We start from the raw sequence: 22,363 nt of genomic DNA on the forward strand, positions 1-22,363 counted from the left end.
TTGTCAGATAAAAGACTATTGGGAAAACTTTCCTTATTAAATATAGGCTCCAAAAACTTAATGACGGAATTAGAAGTAATTTCTCTGACTGCAGAAACTTCAATCCATCTTGAATATAAATCAATTAAAACAATAAGATACGGAGTATCAGAAACCCCAGAGAGAGGACCAAGAATGTCAATTGCAACCTTTTTTTTGAAAATACCTCTTTTAAAGGTTTATGGTCTGACAAGACACAGATTCTGGTCCCCCAAATCAAATTCTTTAACTTTCTCAATGCCCAAAAAATTGCTAATGACTCCTTCTCTATTACAGAGTAATTTAACTCCGATCCTCTTAGACAACGGGAGGAACAACATATTAAGGAATCTTTTCCATCCTTCTTTTGAACTAAAACTGCACCAAGTCCCTTATCACTTGCGTCAGTAAACAAAATAGTGGGTAAACCAGGGACAAAGGCATGGAGTGAAGGTGCCTTGTTCAAATCTTTCTTTAAATTCATAAATTCAGATTTGCAATCAGATGACCAGTTAAAAATAGAATTCTTTACCGTTAACTTTCTTAAATTGTGTTTTCTCTGCAAAATTAAAAATGAATTTCCCGTAAAATTCTACCATCCCCAAAAAGGAGAGAAGTTCATCTTTGCAAGAAGGTTCCTTCACTTTATCTATGGTATCAACTAATTCCTTTTTTGGAAAAACCCCATTACACGTGATACGATGACCCAGATAATTGACTTCCTGTACTCCAAACTTGCACTTTGTCCTTTTTAAAGTCATGCCAGCTCTTTCTAACCGTTTCAACACCATTGAAACACGAGTATCATGTTCCTGAGCAGTATCACCATAAATTAGCAAATCATCTTGGTAGCACTTCACACCAGTTAAGTCTTTCAAGATTCTAGACATAATACTCTGAAAAACAGAGGCCGCTGAAACTAAGCCAAACGGCATTCTTTTGAACTTAAATGTACCCATAGGTGTAATGAAGGCAGTTAAGTCCTGGCATGAATCATCTAATTCAACCTGGTGGTAGGCAGAGGCAAGATCAAGAGTGGTAAAGTATCTTGCTCCTTCCAATGTACAAATCATTTCATCTATATTAGGAAGTGGAAACCTGTCAACTACCACCTCCTTATTTAGTGACCTTAAATCAATGCAAAGGCGAATCTCACCTGTGGGTTTCTTTGCTATGACAACAGGGGCAAGCCATTCTGTAGCTTCAACTGGGACAATTATTCCATTCTTGATGAGTTTATCTAACTCATCTTGTACTTTAGCCTGTTCTGAAAGGGGAATTCTCCTAACTTTGGCCACAACTGGGAGAGCATTGTCTTTTAATCTGATTAAATGTTTATATCCACGCAAACACCCCAAATTATCTTTAAAGACATTAGGAAACTTTTTTGCTAATATCTGAGATAAATTTTCATCACTCGTTGTATTAGGTGCATCAGATATTTCTTGAATTCGAACTTGAGGAACAGCATTGGGATCAAGGGTGACTCCCAACTGTCGTTGATGCAACCAACCTAACAATGCATCTCCTTTTCTTGAAATATATACTTTTCCTACAATTATACGAGAGCCCAGTTCAATTTCAGCCAAAAAATACCCCAACATAGAGATTGGTTTTTCACTGTAACCTAACGGAACAATATCACATTTAAACAATCTTACATATTTCGCAAATAAATCATTAAACATTTTCTCATTTATAATTGTTATCTTAGAGCAAGAATCAAACTTTAAGTTTATCATGTTATTCTCTACTTTGACAAGAAACGAAGGATGATCAGATTCATCATCATTTACTTCAAAGCAAATAGATCTTACTTGAGTTTGTGACCACTTCCTTCTAGGATTAATACCGTTTTGTGGTTTAGATCTGCAAAATCTAGCATAATGACCCCCCCTCCTATTACATAAATTACATGTCGTTTTCAGGGCAGGACACATGGGAGAGTTAGCTAAATGGTTACTTTGACCACATCTAAAACAAGACAATCTAGTGTTAAAAGAATTCATTTGCCCAAATGCCTTCTCTTCAAAATTTGCTCCATCAGTTTTTTTTAACTTGGCAAATCGTTTCATCAACTTTTATTTCCTCTTTTAAATCTACAACAGAAGGTTTATCTTTCTCTTTTTTAAGTTCACCGACACATTTCGTCATGTGTTCCACTTGTTTGGCAATCTCCAGTACTTCTTCGAGAGGCGGTTCATCTTTTAACCAAAGTTCTTTTCTTATGTCGTCATGAGCACATCTTAAAACAAACTGATCACGAATTCTCTCATCAAGAGATTGGCCAAAATTGCAAGAGGATGCAAGTTTCCTCAAGGATGAGACATAGTCTTCCACGGACTCATCTCTCTTCTGTTCCCTCAGACCAAAATGATACCTTTCCATAATCGTGCTGAGTCTAGGTAAGTAGTGTCTGTCTAGTTGTAAAATAGATATCTCATACTCATTCAAATTCCTTTGTTCTGCTGCTGAAAGGTCAGGCAAATGTTCCAGAACATCTTGTCCCTCTCCTCCTAAACAATGCAATAGGAGTGAATGTTTTCTTTCTGCACTGAGATTAGTTCCACAAACTCTCGCATAGTTTGCGAAAATCTTCTTCCACTTTTTCCATTTTACATTTGGTTCACCAGGACTAACGAGAAAAAATGCAGGCTGAGTAACATTCTGCATCTTTATATTGGATTGTGTACTTGAATGTTTTAATATCCGGCCAAATAATAAATAATAGGATGAATTTAACTTCAGGCTTCCTCCCTTTATTTATTTATTTAAAAAAAAGTTTTTTTTTTTTTATTGCCTTTGTAGAGCAGAATTTAGTCTTATTAATTTGCAGAATGACAGAGAATGTTTAATTGAATTTGTTGAATGAGAGAGAATGTTCAATTGAGTTATTATCTTTCAAGTGGTTATGAGGTCATATTATTTCCATTCCATTAACTTCTTCAGGGAGAGATGTTCCTTAGCACAATACAAGAACTATTTGTATAATTGTTCTTTTGTTTATAATGCTTCTAATTGTAGTAGAAGTTCCAAAAGAATAAATAGAACTTGTTGAGAAGCAGTGTTCCTTTGCACTTGCGCGCTCGTTCAATTGTATAGAACGCTGTGTAGCTGACGCGTTGAGCTACTTCACGCTGAAACGCAGCGTTGCCAAGGGACTGACACGCAGCGCACGCCTTCTATCTAAGAAACGTCAAAGATATGCGCGCGCAGCTCTGTCTCGTGTGTTGTGCGAGCAGGATCAGAACGTTAAGCTCGCGCATAAGAAATAGCGCGTCAGTTAAAAATCCCTTATAATCTCCTTTCTTCCAATATCCCTGATTATTTTAATTTAGCGATTATCCTCCCGCTCTCCTCACCGCGTTGTTGACATTGAAGCAGCCGCTGGGAAGTCGACGCTTCACTTCATATTTCTTCGTTCAGCCGCTGGAGGAGAAAGCGAGGTATTCTTCTTTTCATCAAGTTGTCCTGGTTGAGGCGTCCAATCGTCGCCAGTGTGAAATTTGTTAATAAGTAATAAGACATTAAAACTTATGATAATTAATTAAGGTGGGTTTATTAAAACCTCATCCCAGAAACAGCCATCAGTAACTGACAACAGTCAGAACATTGTCAACACATACATTCTCAGAATATAGAATGTGGGAAAGGAACCTGAGGAATTAAAGGGGAAGTGTGTAAGACATTACAAGGGCGACAGAGGGCGACAGAGGGAGAGGGAGACAGAGGGAGAGGGCGACAGAGGGAGAGGGAGACAGAGGGAGAGGGCGACAGAGGGAGAGGGCGACAGAGGGAGAGGGCGACAGAGGGAGAGGGAGAGGGCGACAGACACAGAGGGAGACAGAGGGAGACAGAGGGAGAGGGAGACAGAGGGAGACAGAGGGAGACAGAGGGAGAGGGCGACAGAGGGAGAGGGCGACAGAGGGAGAGGGCGACAGAGGGAGAGGGCGACAGAGGGAGAGGGAGACAGAGGGAGAGGGAGACAGAGGGAGACAGAGGGAGAGGGAGACAGAGGGCAACAGAGGGAGAGGGAGACAGAGGGTGACAGAGGGAGAGGGAGACAGAGGGAGAGGGAGACAGAGGGAGAGGGAGACAGAGGGAGAGGGCGACAGAGGGAGAGGGCGACAGAGGGAGAGGGAGAGGGCGACAGACACAGAGGGAGACAGAGGGAGAGGGAGACAGAGGGAGACAGAGGGAGAGGGCGACAGAGGGAGAGGGCGACAGAGGGAGAGGGAGACAGAGGGAGACAGAGGGAGAGGGAGACAGAGGGAGAGGGCGACAGAGGGAGAGGGAGACAGAGGGAGAGGGCGACAGAGGGAGAGGGAGAGGGCGACAGACACAGAGGGAGACAGAGGGAGAGGGAGACAGAGGGAGACAGAGACAGAGGGCGAGACAGGGATGGAGACAGGTAGATTGTGCTTGGTCTCTTGCTACACTGCCTTACTTTGTCACAAAATGATGCATCTCTGTAAGGTGTGTCAGCAATTAGTAAATATTTAGAAGCTGTGGTCTAGTATCTTGTGTGATCTTTACCTATCCCTGTGCATTGGTCATTATGCTTGTGTGTGTCCCTGGAACATATGGCATGAGAGCAGCCTCTTACCCTACACATTGCACGCTATGTGCCACCCCCTTGCAACTACCACCATTTGGTTGTGTACTGCTTGGAGTCATGGCCACCCACCCCATGCTGCTGGGCACTGTTGTTAGTCTACCCATGTAACTTGTGTTTTTTGTACACTCACCAGACTCAATGGCTCCTTCTATTCCATGTACTCCCACCGCTGGCAGTAGGACCATGACCTTCTCCTCCCAGGGCTGGAATACAGGAGGTCTGCGGGGACCACCGCCTCCAGTGTGGTGTGCATTGGCATAATCCTGTGCCATCTTTTTCTTCACCATCCTCCGCAGATCGTACCACCTGGACTGGCAATCATCCCTGGTGCGTCTGATGGGTGCAACAGCATTGACCCGGTCTACAATCCTCTCCCACAGGCGTGTTCTTTCTGCCAGGCTGGTCTGTCTGACCAATGCGCCAAACAGCTGCGGCTCGACTCTGATGACTTCATCAGTAAGTATCTCCATCTCCGGGTTAGTGAATTTTGGATTCTTGGGTGTGGTCATGGTGTGAGGTGTATGTGATTGAGGGTGTGATGGTGTGTATGGATGAGGGTGTGTGTTTGTGATTGTGAAGGAGGTGGTGTTGGTGTAGATGTGATAAGGTGTATGTGTGAAGGTATGTGGCTGCAATTGTTGGTGTGCTCTCTGTTTCCACGCAAGAATGGGTATGTTGCAAAGGATGATGGGTTGTATGTGTGGTCCCTTTTAATTGGTCAAATGGTGGGTGTGGCTTAATTTGAATTGTTGGGGTGGGTGTTATTTGGGGTGGGTGTTGGTGTTGTCCTCTGTTTGGCTGCTTGGCTGTGACCAGGACATTGATTGTCAAAGGTGTGTACACAGGAGACATGTTCAGTGTGGTAGTGCGACTCGTTAGCAAGGTCCTTGTGGTCGTTTTGGTGTTGGCGTTATGTGTGCTTGCGGTACTTGTGCGTGCGTTTGAGTAGTACGGGCCGTTGGCGGGTGGGGGTGTTCGCGTAGGCTTGTTGGGGGGGTGTGCATGTCGTACTTGTGCGTGCGAGTGAGTAGTATGGGCCGTTGGCGGGTGGGGGTGTTCGCGTAGGCTTGGCCGAGGGGTGTGCGTGTCGTACTTGTGCGTGCGAGTGAGTAGTACGGGCCGTTGGCGGGTGGGGGTGTTCGCGTAGGCTTGTTGGGGGGGTGCGTGTCGTACTTGTGCGTGCGAGTGAGTAGTACGGGCCGTTGGCGGGTGGGGGTGTTCGCGTAGGCTTGGCCGAGGGGTGTGCGTGTCGTACTTGTGCGTGCGAGTGAGTAGTACGGGCCGTTGGCGGGTGGGGGTGTTCGCGTAGGCTTGGCCGAGGGGTGTGCGTGTCGTACTTGTGCGTGCGAGTGAGTAGTACGGGCCGTTGGCAGGTGGGGGTGTTCGCGTAGGCTTGGCCGAGGGGTGTGCGTGTCGTACTTGTGCGTGCGAGTGAGTAGTACGGGCCGTTGGCGGGTGGGGGTGTTCACGTAGGCTTGGCCGAGGGGTGTGCGTGTCGTACTTGTGCGTACGACTGAGCGGTATGGGCCGTTGGCGGGTGGGGGTGTTCGCGTAGGCTTGGCCGAGGGGTGTGCGTGTCGTACTTGTGCGTGCGAGTGAGTAGTACGGGCCGTTGGCGGGTGGGGGTGTTCGCGTAGGCTTGGCCGAGGGGTGTGCGTGTCGTACTTGTGCGTGCGAGTGAGCGGTACGGGCCGTTGGCGGGTGGGGGTGTTCGCGTAGGCTTGTTTGGGGGGGTGTGCGTGTCGTACTTGTGCGTGCGAGTGAGTAGTACGGGCCGTTGGCGGGTGGGGGTGTTCGCATAGGCTTGGCCGTGGGGTGTGCGTGTCGTACTTGTGCGTGCGAGTGAGCGGTACGGGCCGTTGGCGGGTGGGGGTGTTCGCGTAGGCTTGGCCGAGGGGTGTGCGTGTCGTACTTGTGCGTGCGAGTGAGTAGTATGGGCCGTTGGCGGGTGGGGGTGTTCGCGTAGGCTTGGCCGAGGGGTGTGCGTGTCGTACTTGTGCGTGCGAGTGAGCGGTACGGGCCGTTGGCGGGTGGGGGTGTTCGCGTAGGCTTGTTGGGGGGGTGTGCGTGTTGTACTTGTGCGTGCGAGTGAGTAGTACGGGCCGTTGGCGGGTGGGGGTGTTCGCGTAGGCTTGGCCGAGGGGTGTGCGTGTCGTACTTGTGCGTGCGAGTGTGTAGTACGGGCCGTTGGCGGGTGGGGGTGTTCGCGTAGGCTTGTTGGGGGGGGGTGCGTGTCGTACTTGTGCGTGCGAGTGAGCGGTACGGGCCGTTGGCGGGTGGGGGTGTTCGCGTAGGCTTGGCCGACGGGTGTGCGTGTAGTATGTATTGGTGGAGCTTGCAGTGAGGCGAATGTCCCGTACGAATCAATTTTGAAGCGTGAATACTTTGGCCCGTACGAATCTCGCTCAGGCATTTTGTTCCGAATCGGAATAGTGAGTTTGTACGGACTGATTACGAATCGTACGGTGGTCTGCCCGAGGCTTATTCGTACGGGTAAACGAATGTCATTCGTACGGATCGTAGCAAATCGTACAGAAATCAACGGTAACGTATCGGAATTCGCTGGTCGGACGGTAGTTTCCCATTCCTACGGAATCGGCTACGAATACGATTCGTACGCCGGATTATTTTACCGGATCGGAATCGACCCCCTTATTATTTAAAGTGATATACACACACCTTGTAAAAATTAACTTACGCATATTCTTCTCCCAATGCAATGCGACACCCTACAAATATCCCGAAAATTAGTAAAAGATTAAAAAAATAGACCGAGTAAACGTGGAGTAAACAAAGTGTGTAAAAATCATTTAAAAATGAACATACACACACTTAGTTAAAAAAAAAAGCACTATGTTATCGTAATCCATTCCAAATCAACAACCATAAAAACCCGAAAAATCGTGTTAAAGATTATAAATCGCTCCAGGAAATCACGAAAAAAGGAGATAGATGTTAAAATATTACATTAATTTGTAATACAATCTTATCTCCCAAAAAAAAACGCATCCTTCCATGGAATAATACAGCGAAGTTCCGGTACCTGTAAAAAAACATACATTAAGTAACCCACCCACACAAACACCCAAAGATTCCAAAATACACATTAAAATTTATGTAAAACATGTTCAAACACATATCCTAAGCATAAAAAAACACTAGGCCTCTAACATACACGACGCCTCGGTAAATACGAAGTTTCACCTAAAACATACCAAAACGACGACTACATACATACAATAACTCTAAAAACGTCGAATATAGTCTCAAACACTACTACTCTCTACGAAATATTAGTTAAAATTCCCCTTACCTTTCTCAACGCGAAGCAGCTTCCAACCGCGCTCTTCTCCAGTCCTGAATGAAGCAAAATAACCTTACGCGGTCAAAAAGTAGTCCCCTTAAAGTATATTAGAAAGGTAAAAATAATAAATACAATGTTCTAATAAGAAATAAATTACATACACAAACTTATAATTTCTAATAAAAATGTGTAACACTAATGACCATTTATTTAGTTTAGATATCCGTTTTTAATTAATATTAAATAATATTTATAGAATATTATTTAATATTAATATTACTTAAAATATATAAACTTTATAATACATATCTTTTAAATGTTTAATGTTAAATGATATTTATTATAAAAAAAAATCCTTTATTAAAGTAAATGTAGCAATTTATTTCATTTGTAAATTAATAGTATAAATAAATAATTATTGTTATTTAATTATATTAATAATATAATTTAAATACATCATTGGAAATAAATACTATGACAACTCGAAAATTGAATTACTATTTTCAGAATGTATATATTTATTTTGTAACAAATGTTATAATTATTGTAAAATTGTAAATTAATTTTAATAATTAATATAATATATTAATTATTATTATTAATTATCCCAACAATGTATGTAAATTAAAAACATTTATTTTTAAACATTATATCCAACTAAGTCATTGTTTTAATATTTCATATAGTATTGGGTATAATGTTTTTCTCCTAAATATTTGTATATATATAACAAGAATAAAAAAATGTTTATTGTTTATTAAAAACATTGTATGTAATATCTATCAAAGTATTTTACAATGTTTTTTGTATAATATCTTTAAAACATATATTGACTATTGTATTTTTTTTATAATAATCTATATATCAAACATGTATATTTAATAATATTAATATATAATATATTAACATTATTAAATTAATAATAAACAGTCTGTGAATAAAAATGATTATAATTTGTTCTCAATATTAAAATTTGTCACCCAAATATAAATATGTTACAAATTATTATGTTTTGTATAAATACAGTACAAAAGATATGTATAAAATATGTACATTTATAAATTGCAATAAATGTAAATGAACACATCCTTTTTTCCTAACTACTTATATAGAATATTAATTGTTTTGACTATTGTACTGTACATGTTATAAAAACAAATTGACAATAAAATTATTAAAAAAATCCATGTGTACTTATTTTCCTAAGATTATAACACAGTCATGTAAATTTTTCTGTGAGGGTGCTGAACACTGACCAATTATATTTTACTATTCATAGTCCAGTCAGACAAATATCAGGGATGGTGCTGAACACTGACCAATTATAATTTACTATTCCAACTCCAGTCAGACAAATATCAGGGAAGGTGCTGGACACTGACCAATTATAATAGATGTATTACGTTACAACGCATACTTTTACAACGCATACCTTTACAACAAAATATTTCGAAGACAAAAACCATTACAACGCATGTAATTGAAAATAATATAATTTAATTTAATGTAATGTAATTAAATTTAATCAAAATTATTTAATATAATTTAGATGTAATTTAATGTCATTTTTACCCTGTTCCCATAACCCAAAAACCCAAAACTAACCTTGCCTGAACCCTAAAAATACCCCTTTAGCCAAAAACCCAAAACTGACCCTGAACCCTTAAAATACCCCTTTAGCCAAAAACAAAAAACTGACCCGAACCCTAAAAATAGCCCTTTACCCAAAAACTAAAAACTGACCCTGAACGCTAAAAATACCCCTTTACCCAAAAACTGAAAACTGACCCAGAACCCTAAAAATATCACTTTACCCAAAAACTGAAAACTGACCCTGACCCCTAAAAATACCCCTTTACCCAAAAACTAAAAACTGACCCGGAACCCTATAAATACCCCTTTACCCAAAAACTGAAAACTGACCCTGAACGCTAAAAATATCCCTTTACCCAAAAACTGAAAACTGACCCTGAACTCTAAAAATACCCCTTTACCCAAAAACTAAAAACTGACCCAGAACCCTAAAAATACTCCTTTACCCAAAAACAGAAAACTGACACTGAACCCTAAAAATACCCCTTTACCCAAAAACTAAAAACTGACCCTGAACCCTAAAAATACCCCTTTAGCCAAAAACAGAAAACTGACCCTGAACACTAAAAATACCCCTTTACCCAAAAACTACAAACTGACACTGACACCTAAAAATAACCCCTTTACCCAAAAACTAAAAACTGACCCTGAACTGTAAAAATACCCCTTTACCCAAAAACTGAAAACTGACCCTGAACCCAAAAAATACCCCTTTACCCAAAAACTAAAAACTAACCCTGAACCCTAAAAATACCCCTTTACCCAAAAACCCCAAACTGACCCAGAACCCTAAAAATACCCCTTAAAAAAACCCAAACATATTACATTTAAAGTAGAATTATATACTTACCAATACTTAAGTTGTAATGTTATGCGTTGTAAAGGTACCTACGTAGTAAAAACATGCGTTGTAAATACATGCGTTGTAATTGTTTTTGTGTAGTAAAATTTTTGTTGTAATGGTAGTACGTTGTAAAAGTTGCGTTGTAAAGGTTGTTTCCCATTATAATTAACTATTCAAACTCCAGTCAGACAAATATCAGGGAAGGTGCTGGACACTGACCAATTATAATTTACTATTCCAACTCCAGTCAGACATATATCAGATTAGGTGTTGGACACTGATTATAAATAAATTTGTCCACATATTATTTGTGATTTACACTATATATAATATATTTGATCATTTAGTATTTTTAATATACACATTTTTTTATTTGATAATGAATTTTTGTAAAAATATTACTTCTAATTAATAATTTTATTCTAAATGTTTAACATTTCTGTGCAAAAGATTATATTTAATAACATATTTTGATAATTTTTTTCCACATATTAAATTATATATATTGTGTTATAAATGAATATTTATGTTATTTTCAGATATATTTTATGTGTATTTTTATCCGTATAAATATTTTATAATCTTTTTTTTAAAGTATCAGTATATTGTTCTAAAATTACATACATTTAAGTATTTCTTACATATTTTATGATATTAATTATGTTTTTTGTCTTCTTATTTTATGTGCAAAAATTAGTAGAAATTAATATTTGATACATTTATAAATAATAACAAGTAATTAATAAATTTATTTTATAATATTTGGGAAAAAATTATTAAATATTTATAAATATTAAAATATTTTATAGTAATTGTAAAAAATATTAATACATATTTATAAATATTAAAATATTTTATAGTATTTGATAAAATTATTAATAATATTTTGAAAATATAAAAAAATATTAAAAATATTTAAAAAAAATTAAAAAAAAAAAAATTTTAATTAGTTATTTAACATATATTATCCCAAAATTTTCTTTTTTCCTATAATTTTAAATATTTTTATATAAAAAAATGTATTTAAAAAAAATATTTTATGTAAAAAAAAATTATTTATAAACTTATTTTAAATTTATTTTATAATACATTTATAGATTTTTACACTTTTTATTACATATTTTTAAATTACTCCCCACCCTTATCCCCTATTAACCCAACATCCCGCTCCTAAACATTAACATTATTTTCTATATTTATATAAATATATATAGGATTTTTTTAAAGAATTATTTATATATTTTTTACATTTTTTCCAATTTTTGAGTAGATTTTTATTTTTTTTAAATAAAAAAATATTTTTTGTATAAAAAAATGTATTAAATAAATTATTAAAAAATATACAAATATTTGATAGATTTTTACACTTTTTATAACATATTTTTAAATTACTCCCCACCCTTATCCCCTATTAACCCAACATCTCGCTCCTAAACATTAACATACATTTATATATTTATATAAATATATATATTATTTTTTAAATATATTAATAATATTTTATTAACATTTTATCTATACTTTTTCGATATTTTTTACTATTACTACATATCGATATTAATATTACTCGATATTTTTGACTCGATATTTTTGTACTCGATATTATTTTCACATTAAATGATACGATATTTTCTACTTCGATATTCTTTTTTACGATATTTTCCTATACTCGATATTTTTGACTCGATATTTTTTCCATTCGATATTTTGGAGTCGATATTATGACTAGTTACCCACCCAGACAGCACGCCCCACAACCTGAGTGGCTGCCTAGAAGCCATAACGAAATGGATGGCCCTGTTCACTTGAAGCTAAATGGGGACAAAACAGAGTTAATGTTCCTGGGGAACAAAACAGTACCAAGGCCTACCATCAATTGGCCGACCTGCATGGGTACCCCACCAGAACCAAAAGATCGGATTAAAAGCCTAGGTGTATGGTTAGACGACACACTAAGCTTTAACCAACAGGCCACAATACTGTCTGCCACATGCTTTGGCCTACTGAGGATGCTAAGGAAGGTCTTGCCCATCCTCCCATTTCAAGCCCGAATAATAATGGTCCAGGCCATTATCCTGTCCCGTCTTGATTATGGGAACGCTCTCTACCTGGGCGCACCCTCCAGCACAATAAAAAGACTCCAAGTAACTCAGAACGCGGCAGCCCGCCTTCTTCTTGGACTCCCCCGAAGACATTCAGGAGCCACCGCCTTGAGGAAATTACACTGGCTGCCCATCCAAGCCAGAGTAAAATTCAAGGCGATGTGCATTATGCACAAGGCCAAGTGGAAGAAAGCCCCTGCAATGATCTGTTCCCTTGCCACCCCTACCATCCGCCGAGATCACTCCGCTCCAGCACAGCTTTTCTGGCCACAACTAAGAAAATCAAACGGGCCAGATGGGGCGGACGAGCCTTTTCATTGAATGCGGCCTTAGTCTGGAACTCCCTGCCACCCACACTGCGCAGTGAACCCGACCTACTAAAGTTCAGGAAAAGCCAGAAAACATTTCTCTTCCATTAAGTCAGACGGCACTCTCCAAAAACCTACCGTTCCACAGCGCTACGAGGCCTCCGGGTAGTAACGCGCTTTACAAAACACAATTTCATTTCAGAAAGAGTTAAGAAACACTAACCATTTAGAAGCGGGTTAAGAACAGCAAAATATGACAGGGACGGTTTGATTTGCTACATTCGACAGTAACACTGAGAGAAAAGTTGAAAAATTTGCTTTGTATGAGAGTGATGTGCCAGTCTTATGTTTAGTTTTTACATACACAGTGAGCACAACAGTCAGTAAAAGAGGCAGTAAGTAATATATACGGCCACTTACATAGACATAAATGGATTGTGACTGCTTTGCATGCAGTTTGACTGCCACGTTCAGTTGACATTTTAAACTGCTTGCCACTTATGCTGTAACTCACATACGTATTAACAATAGCATAGAGGCACTCACCCACCCAGTTAGATGGAGAGAGAAGCACTTACACATTCAGTCACATGCCCATTCAGCACTTATGTATCCAGCAGTAACAGAGCCACTTGAACACACAGTTATATATCTCAACACTCAGTAATAGAGCCAGTAAGTAATATGTACAGGCAGTTATATACAAATATATACAAATATAGACAGTCACAGAGATACTAAGACAGTTAGTCATGTAGTGACATAGCTACTTACACATCCAGTGACACACCTAGAGAGCCACTGATGCACTTATTTAGGTTCATACTCAGGTAGTGACTTTTTAGTCACCTATCCAGACAAGTAGCTTATTAAATTTAACATATGTTGGGCCTGCTACTGCAGAGCTTATGTGTGCAAATCTACTGCCACGTTAACTTGCCTTCAAGTTTCCTTCTACTAGATATTAAGTCACACCTAAAGTAGGGTGTAGGCAGGCCATAGGGTAGGGTGCTATCTCCTTAGAGGGAAAGACATTTACTTTGAAGTTTCAGTGAGTCACATGTGAACTTCTAGACTAATATACCTAGAGAAACAAGTAGTCTATTGCCCACACTTCAACACACATAAAGCAGAATCACTCACGTAGTCAGACACAGAGACAGAGGCACTAAGACATCCAGTCAGATACCCATTAAGCACAGCAGTAACAGAGCCAATTGCAGACTCATTTATTAACCCCCAAACTCAGTGATAGAGGTAGTAAGTAACATATACAGTGAATTACACACATATATAGAGACCTACAGAGAAACTAAGATAGCTAGACATATAGCTTTAAAGTTACTAGCAAATGCAGTAACAGACAGGAAGAGACTGATACCCTTATTTAGATTTTTACAGTAGTGACACACCTAGTCAGCAATCTTGGCAAGAGGCCCTTTAAACATGCATTAGGCCTGCTGCTGCAGAGACTCTGGGTGAAATATTTATGCCATGTTGAGTTGGCATTGATAACTGCCCACCAAGCCTTGAACTTTCCTTTACACATCATATCCCTAAAGTAAGGTGTATGTAGGCCATAAAATAGGGTCTTATGTGTTTAGAAGGTAAGATATTTAGTTTGAAGTTTGAGTGACTCACATGCGGAGTTTCAGACGCATAGGCTCAGATAAACATCCAGTGTCCCACCCAGACTGCAACTTACATGCATATTTACAAAAGAATAGAGACACTGGCCCAGCCAGTCAGACAGAGTCAAAGGCACTTAGACAGTCATTCATATGCCCATCCAAAAAACTATGTATCCAACAGTGGTAGAGCGAGTTACACACACAATTCTAAATACCAATACTCACTAATACGACTCATAAGTAATCCATACAACCAGTTACATACACAAATAGAGACTATGGAGGGACTAGGACAGATAGTCATATAGCGACATAGTCCTTTACACCGCCAGTGATACACTCAGAAAAAAGACAGATATAGTTGTTTAGATTTGTGTTGCAGTACTGGTACTCCTAGTAACTGATGCAGAGAGGTAGCTCTTGAAAAATGGTTTGGGATTGCCATTGCACAGTCTACATGTGCAAGTTTATTGCGAAGTTGAATCGACATTTAAAATACCTTGCTAAGCCATAAAGTCCCCTTTTTACAAATGTCACCCCTATAGTAGCAGTCTCAGGCACCCACTGATGCATATTCTAAGACACTGAAGCACACACTCATTTATACACTAAGGTATCCAGAACAATCAGATGTATACAGTAAGACATCCAGGAACACACGTATGCATACACTGACGCACCCAGGTATACTCTGATGGATATAGTGACATGACCACACATACACTAATACATACACTAACACACCCAGGCACATAGTGATGCATAAAAACACATGCGCAAAAAGACATTGATGTATACACTAACACACCTAGACACACACTTATGCACACACAGACACAGCCGGACACATACTGATGCATACACTGATACACCCAGGCACACATTTATGCATACACTCTAATGCATATAGTGACACAGCTACACATGCACTAATGCATACACTGACACATCTAGGCACACATTGATGCATACAAAAACACACCCGTCACACACTAACCAATACAGTGACACACTCAGGCACACACTGATCCATACATTGACACACCCAGGCAGACAGAGATACATATGCTAATACACCCATGTCCATTCTAATGGATAGAGTAGCACACCCATGTAGACTCTGATATACACAAATGCACACCTAAGCACACAGTGATTTGTGCATACATTAGCACACCAAATGACACTCTAATGTATACACTAACAAAGTCAGTCACACACTTTTTCATACAGTACCACATCCATACACCTATGTATGCATACAGTGAGTCATGCTAAGATACACTGATGCATATGGTTAGACACCCATGGACACAATATTGCATATGTAGTATACTCAGTCACAGACTGATACATATGCTGAAACAGGTAGAGACAGACATCTAAAAACATGAAAATTAATAGACTAAGTATGACTAGTAACATAACTGTTTAAGTTGCCAGTAAAATGTTTAAAATATGTAATTTAATAGTATGTAATGAGAAGTTAAATGAACTGATTTATTTTTTCTTTCCAAACATCTATTTAAAACCAGAGAATCACAACGCCAAAAAAATGAAACAAGAAAGAAACAGAGGCAATAATATTATCTTCTAACAACAGAGAAACAAAAGGGAAAGAATGTGGTTATAGAGAAAAGAGCTGCTGGTAAGAAAATATAAAACAACTTAAAATAGCATTTGGGAAACTGCAACGAGATCAAAAGCAAGTAAATAAAAAGTGAGGTTTCAATTTAACTAAGGAAGGACAAAAACAAGTGACATTAAGAGCAATACATTGCACAAGAAAGCAAATAGTTTAACATGAAGACAGAGGCAGTTCAAGGAAGTAAGAGTCAGAATGGTTGACAGTATGGTAATTCAGAATCTGATATATGAACTATGAAGCAGTATAAAAGGAGAAGAGAAGCAGTCAAACAAAAGGAGCATGTTGAGACCCTAGTTGATAAAGCATTTGACCCGAAGAGGAAGGCATTTATTTTAATTATGAGCAGAATGAGAACATTGGATAAAAAATATTGTCTATGAGGATAAGAAACCCCGAAGCAGCGTGATTAATCCGCTTTCACAGGAGAGAATACTTCTCCACTCGAGGCTACTGCCCAGACGCCCGAAATTCATATTATGATTCCAACCTGATTGCGGTAAAAAGGACCAGTAGCTCCACGCATTTTAACCTAATTTTTAAATCTTAATCTATTAAACGACACCAACCAATCCTAAAGATGGAACACTATCGACAGCTCTGAGAAGTACTTCAACTGTCTACCGTCGTTGTTTTTTATAAATTTTATTATGAAATTCCTAAACACAGGATAATTGCAAAGACCCTGAAACAAGACAGACACCGAATTTGTAGTCTTGAAAAAGGTGGAAGATCAATACGTCATAACCACCGAAACGCGTCGACGCCTAAAACCTAGTACAATTCAAATCTTCTCCTCCCTTGTTGATATACAAGTCTCAGTTTACAAGACCAGGGAGAGATTAAATTGTAGTATTGAATGTACACCTTGTATTTTACAATTTTCATGTTTTGCAACTTTTGTCTGTCTGTCAGATTGTGCAGGCCACAAGAAATTGTCCAACTGTCTTACTAGTTTATTAATCATTTTAATTGTTTTTCATGAAATGTATGATGTACAATTGTGAATCGGTTTTTATTTTTGTTATTTTAATAAATGTTTTTGTACCTTTAGAGTAAAACTGCATGTGTCTGTGATTCCATCAGTGAATGTTTTATAGCTAGATCTTAGCTAGATCCAGTATGTTTCAAGGGAAAGGTCTCATCTTATGAGGATAAGAAGCCAAAAGAAAAGACTTCTGAAAATAATTCATATTTGTAAAATTTTCAGTGGTGAGTGAATAAAGCTATTTCCAAGAGGGCAAATTAGTTGAAATAGTTGGCTAATGTTATGAAGTTAAAGATGGTACTCCCATTCCAAAAGAAGAGATGGTTCCTAGGAATGTTGAGGAAGTCATAGCTGAAGAGTTACAAGGAAGACATAGACAGGCCCCTGTATACAAATGGAATTGTAGCAGTGTTTGCAATGTTCAATAGGAATCTACTGATATATTGAGATGTTTCCTACGCAACTTTCCATGCAAAAGTCTGAAACAGAAAATATGCTTCTTTGCAAGGATTAAATCCATGCAAAGTAAAGACGTATACAAATTTACAGGAACATTCAGTGTGTCAAAGTAGCTTTCAGCACTTCCATAATGTTAGCTGTTCACCACGCTAAAATGCAAAATTTAGGGGCCGATTAGGATGGCGGACGGACTTGCGTCCGTCCGCCACCCCTGAGTAGGAGGGACCGTCCGCATGGGCAGCGGCGGTCCCTCCATGGCAATTAGGATGTGACCGCCAGGGTGGCGGTCACATCCTCTATTTTTTACATTGCGGCGGGTGCAGCTTCAAGCTGCACCCGCCGCAATGTTAAAAATGCATGTGTTGCATTTACATGCACAAAGCGGCAGGCACCGCACGGTGCCTGCTGCTTTGTGTACGCAAATGCAGGGGGGTACCATAGGTACCCCCCATGTGCACCCCCCACCCCCCATTCACCCAGGGGGCCCGCAACGGGCCCCCAAAGTGAATGTCCATATGCTTTTCCATGGCGGAAAAGCCGCCGTGGAAAAGCATATTTACACCAACATCATAATATGGCGGACGGTGTCTCATAGACACCGCCTGCCATGTTATAGCTTTTCCGCCGCGGTCGGAAGCCGACCGCGGCGGAAAAGCGGCGGACGGAATTCCAGACCCACCAGCCATCCTAATTTGGCGGTGGGTCTTTGGAGTCTCCGCCGCGGTTTTTCCGCATCCTCCAGGCCGGCGGACATTTCCGCCGGCCCGGAGGATGCGGAAAAACCGCCATCCTAATCGGCCCCTTAGTTAGGAGGCTTCACTATGTTAAACTCCAACCCTATGTTTGAAGAAATGATTAGAGCTTTTTTGCATTGGACAGTAGAAGAGAGAAACAGTTTGTGAAGATGTTCAGTTTTGGTTCTTTGGTCCTGAACAGGAGCATAGGGAAAATGTAGAGTTGGGATGTGCAGGTGTTGGTGAACAGGACACAGGTATAAGTGTTGATAACTTTACAATCGAGATTAGGAAGTTTAACACAGTTTCTTCTGAAAAACCAAACTATTTGTATTTGTTGTTGATGCACTCACTGCAAAAGCCAAACTCACAATGTAGTTGTATTCTCAAAAACCTAACAGGAGAAAAGAGATAAGTGGCAAGAATTTGCTTTTTATTTATTTGTAGAGGAGTGCTTTGAGTTGTCCACACGGCAATTCATAAGTAAGTGCTGCTATGATCAGTTAGAGAATAAAAAAATTCCATCTAGAGCAGTACATATCAAGTTAGAAGTAGTATCTATTCCACAAGAACTATGAAATGTAAATGTTTTTTGATCGATTTGCATACAATGTGTACACTCTTTTCAAGCAATGGTTCATATGGAACCGAAAACAGCAAAATTACCTCCAACAGAGCTACAGAGAGGACTTAACCCCTTCGATGCGTATGACGGTCCGTGGTCATCATGCGTCATGGTGTGTGTGTAAGGAGGATGGCCGGGGGCGTCCGAATCCCGCCCACTATTTAAATCGCCCACTCAGGGCAAAAATGTGCGCAGTGCCGAAGAGGCTAAAGGAAGAGTTGTTTATTTAACTTTAGATTTTATAAAGGATATTTATGGTCAGAGAGATACATTGATGAACCAGTTATCATAATAGTAAATGGAGTGCCTTACAAATGTAAAACAATGTGGCAAGTGTTAGTGAATGTTAATAAAGTTAAAAAAGCAACATTATACCGTTGCACAAAAAATATTTATTATAACAATTTTGATGTTGTTCAAGATATAACATATATTGAGGATAAAACATTGCCATCAAGTGGACAGATTGAAAAAGTGGATTGATCTAGATCAGAATAGATTGAGGAGCACTACATCATCCATCCTGTGCCTTCTAAAGAAGTCATATGTGATGCTATTGGTCTCTTTAAAATGAAACAAGAAAACTGAGCTCCTATGAGTGTGTGGGAGAAAGGTTTAGAGGCTCACTGTTTTCCACAGCTGTTTCTCACTGGAACAGGTGACTTCAATGATGACCACCCTGTACAAATACCAGAAGCTGAATACCGGTCAACCAGATTATATTCAGAGGACCCAAGATTTTTCCAGAGCATTCCATACATTTTCCACCATTTGTTTGAGAAGGATTTGTCTGGACTTTCATATGCTGTAACCCGCATACTAAAGATAGGAGTTAATCTTCAAAATCTCTCTGTAAAGGAATTAATTGAGAAAGTTCATGGAAAGGATGAATAGTGAGAATACAACTTGATTATTTGATGGCCTGGCACCAACGAGTATTGGCATCGTTGTCATGTATAAAGCAAGTGTATGTTGAAAAACCTAGGTGCAAATGTGTGATTTCTGACACCAGTTGTGCTGAGTACATGACCTGTTGAATTTGTGAGAGAAGTAAACTCAAACATTACGGACATCAATGTGAAGGCAGCGGGATAAGTTTGCTCGCTGGACTCTGCTAATGTTTGTAGATATTTTGAGCACAGGTTCTAAGCCACGCTGTCTTTTATCTGCAATAAAACAAATCCTCCTCTTGGTGAAGTAACTGATTTCTTTTGGTGTAAAGAGTACCAAGCAAGAGGTGCTCCACATATTCACATGCTGTTATGGATTAAAGATGCTCTGAAATTTGCAACAGACATTGGTGAGTCTGTACTGTCTTTCATAGAACAGTATGTGACATGTGTTATCCCGAAAGAAACTAGTTAAAAAGGCCCGAGACAATAAGTTCTGCACTTTCAACCACATAAATGTGGGAGGTCCTCCTGTCAGAAATACAGATGCAAAGGACATTTTACACAAGATGTCGGTTTGGTATCCCTTGACCTGTCAATTCCCAAAGAAGAGTGAACAGCTTTTTGTTTGCAGTCAGACATACACTTAAAGAAAATCAACAAAAAATATATACAACCTGAGAAGAACAGAGGCCTCCAAACATATTAATGACTATAACCCTGCCATTCTCAAAATGTGTAATGCAAATATGGGTATACCATATGTTGCAGACAAATCCATCGCTGTTGCTCATTATACCACTTTGTATATTACAAAATCATAGAAGACAGAGATGAAGGAGATGTGGGAGGAGGTTTTTGCAGAAAAGACTTTCACCCAATAATTGTACAGCTTCTGCTTGAACACTTTATTTTAATTTTTTTTATTTTATTTAAAGTGTTTTGTATAGCGCGAACAAGACCCTTGGGTACCTAAGAGCTTTATATTACATGAGGTAGATTAGAGACAAGTCTAGTATAGTATAACGATTCACAGTGATATGACGTAGGTAAGCATACATCCATAAATAGTTAAACAAAATTAAACGGATAACACAGTATATATAGTGACATGAGGTAGATTTGGGATATAACTATATATATGGTGTACTGGGACTTCCTGACTGCAAAAGTTTTTAAGTGTATTTTCCTGTGCATTTTATCTTATTCAATTCTGGGTCACGGATAAGTATAGTACCGATCGCGGCTATCCCCCATACAGCTGTAAAACTATAAGTAAGAGGATAACCCAGTATATACAGTGATATGAGGTAGATTTGGGATAACCGTAAGTGCAAAAGTTTTTAGTTGACTTTTCCTGTGTATTCCATATTCTCCAATCCTGGGTCAGGATTAGTGTAGTACCGACCACGGATATCCCCAAAAAGCGTGTGTATTTCTTTTCACTTTCCTTGTTGTTATGTCTTGGTCAAAACTATGTCGCGGTGCTAATGATGAACTGTCTTGTCTATGGAAGGAACTTACTCATTAGAAATATCTTAGTTTCCCTCTTAAAGGTTGCTGTGTTTGGAATTTTTCTAATGTTTGGCGGAAGTGAGTTCCAGATTCTGGGGGCTGCTGCTGAGAAAGCTCTATCATAAGTTTTCTTCTTCCGGAAAATGGGTGGCCTCAGTACGAGATCCTTGGCACTCCTAGCTGGTCTATTTCCTACAGATACTTCAATTTTCTGGGCAAGGTATCTTGGTGTATTGTAGTGAAGCGCTTTGTGGGTGATACATGCCATTTTTAGCTGAATTCTGGCTTCGCACGGTAGCCAGTTTAATGCTTTCAGGTGTGGTGAGATATGGTCCAACTTCCTCGATCCGGTGATAATTCTTGCAGCTGCATTGAGGCATGATTTTAGTGGTGCTGTGGAAATTTTTGGTAGACCTGCTAAAGTACGGCATCCATATTCAATCCTCTAGATAACCAGTGATTGGACTGCTAGTTTGAGATCCGCCTTAGAGATGAATGGTTTCACTTTTCTAATGTAGTTCAAATGAAAACGGGCACTTTTTGCCATTGATTTGATGTGGGCTTTCATGTCTAGGTTCTCGTCGAGTATGATTCCTAGAGATATTGCCAAGTCAACTAGGGCAGGGGTGCAGTTAAACGCCGTGATCATTTTGGACCATTCCTTCCTCTCTGTGTGGTTATTTGGTAATGAGATTAGTAGGAATTCTGTTTTTTGTGCGTTTAGCTTCATATGATTGTTAGTTAGCCATTGTAATGAAATTTTTAAGGCCTCGTTCATTAACCTGATGTCTTCCAAAACCGCGCTCTTGATGTATATCTGCGTGTCATCCGCGTACATGTGAAAGGATATTTTGGAGTTTTAGAGAATTTCTGTAAGAGGTTCGACATACAGGTTAAACAGTGGACTCCAATTGAGTTAGGGCATGATGGTGAAAGTGATTGGTTGTCCAAGAATCTTTGCGTTCTATTCTGGAGGTAGGATACAAACCATTTCAGCACATTACCCGATATTCCCATCCTGTCATGGAGCCTGTTCAGTAATTTTTCATGATATACCGTCTCAAATGCAGATGACAGGTCTAGGAGGAT

The sequence above is a fragment of the Lissotriton helveticus genome, chromosome 3_1 (genome assembly GCF_964261635.1).
Source record: "Lissotriton helveticus chromosome 3_1, aLisHel1.1, whole genome shotgun sequence".
NCBI lineage: Eukaryota > Metazoa > Chordata > Amphibia > Caudata > Salamandridae > Lissotriton > Lissotriton helveticus.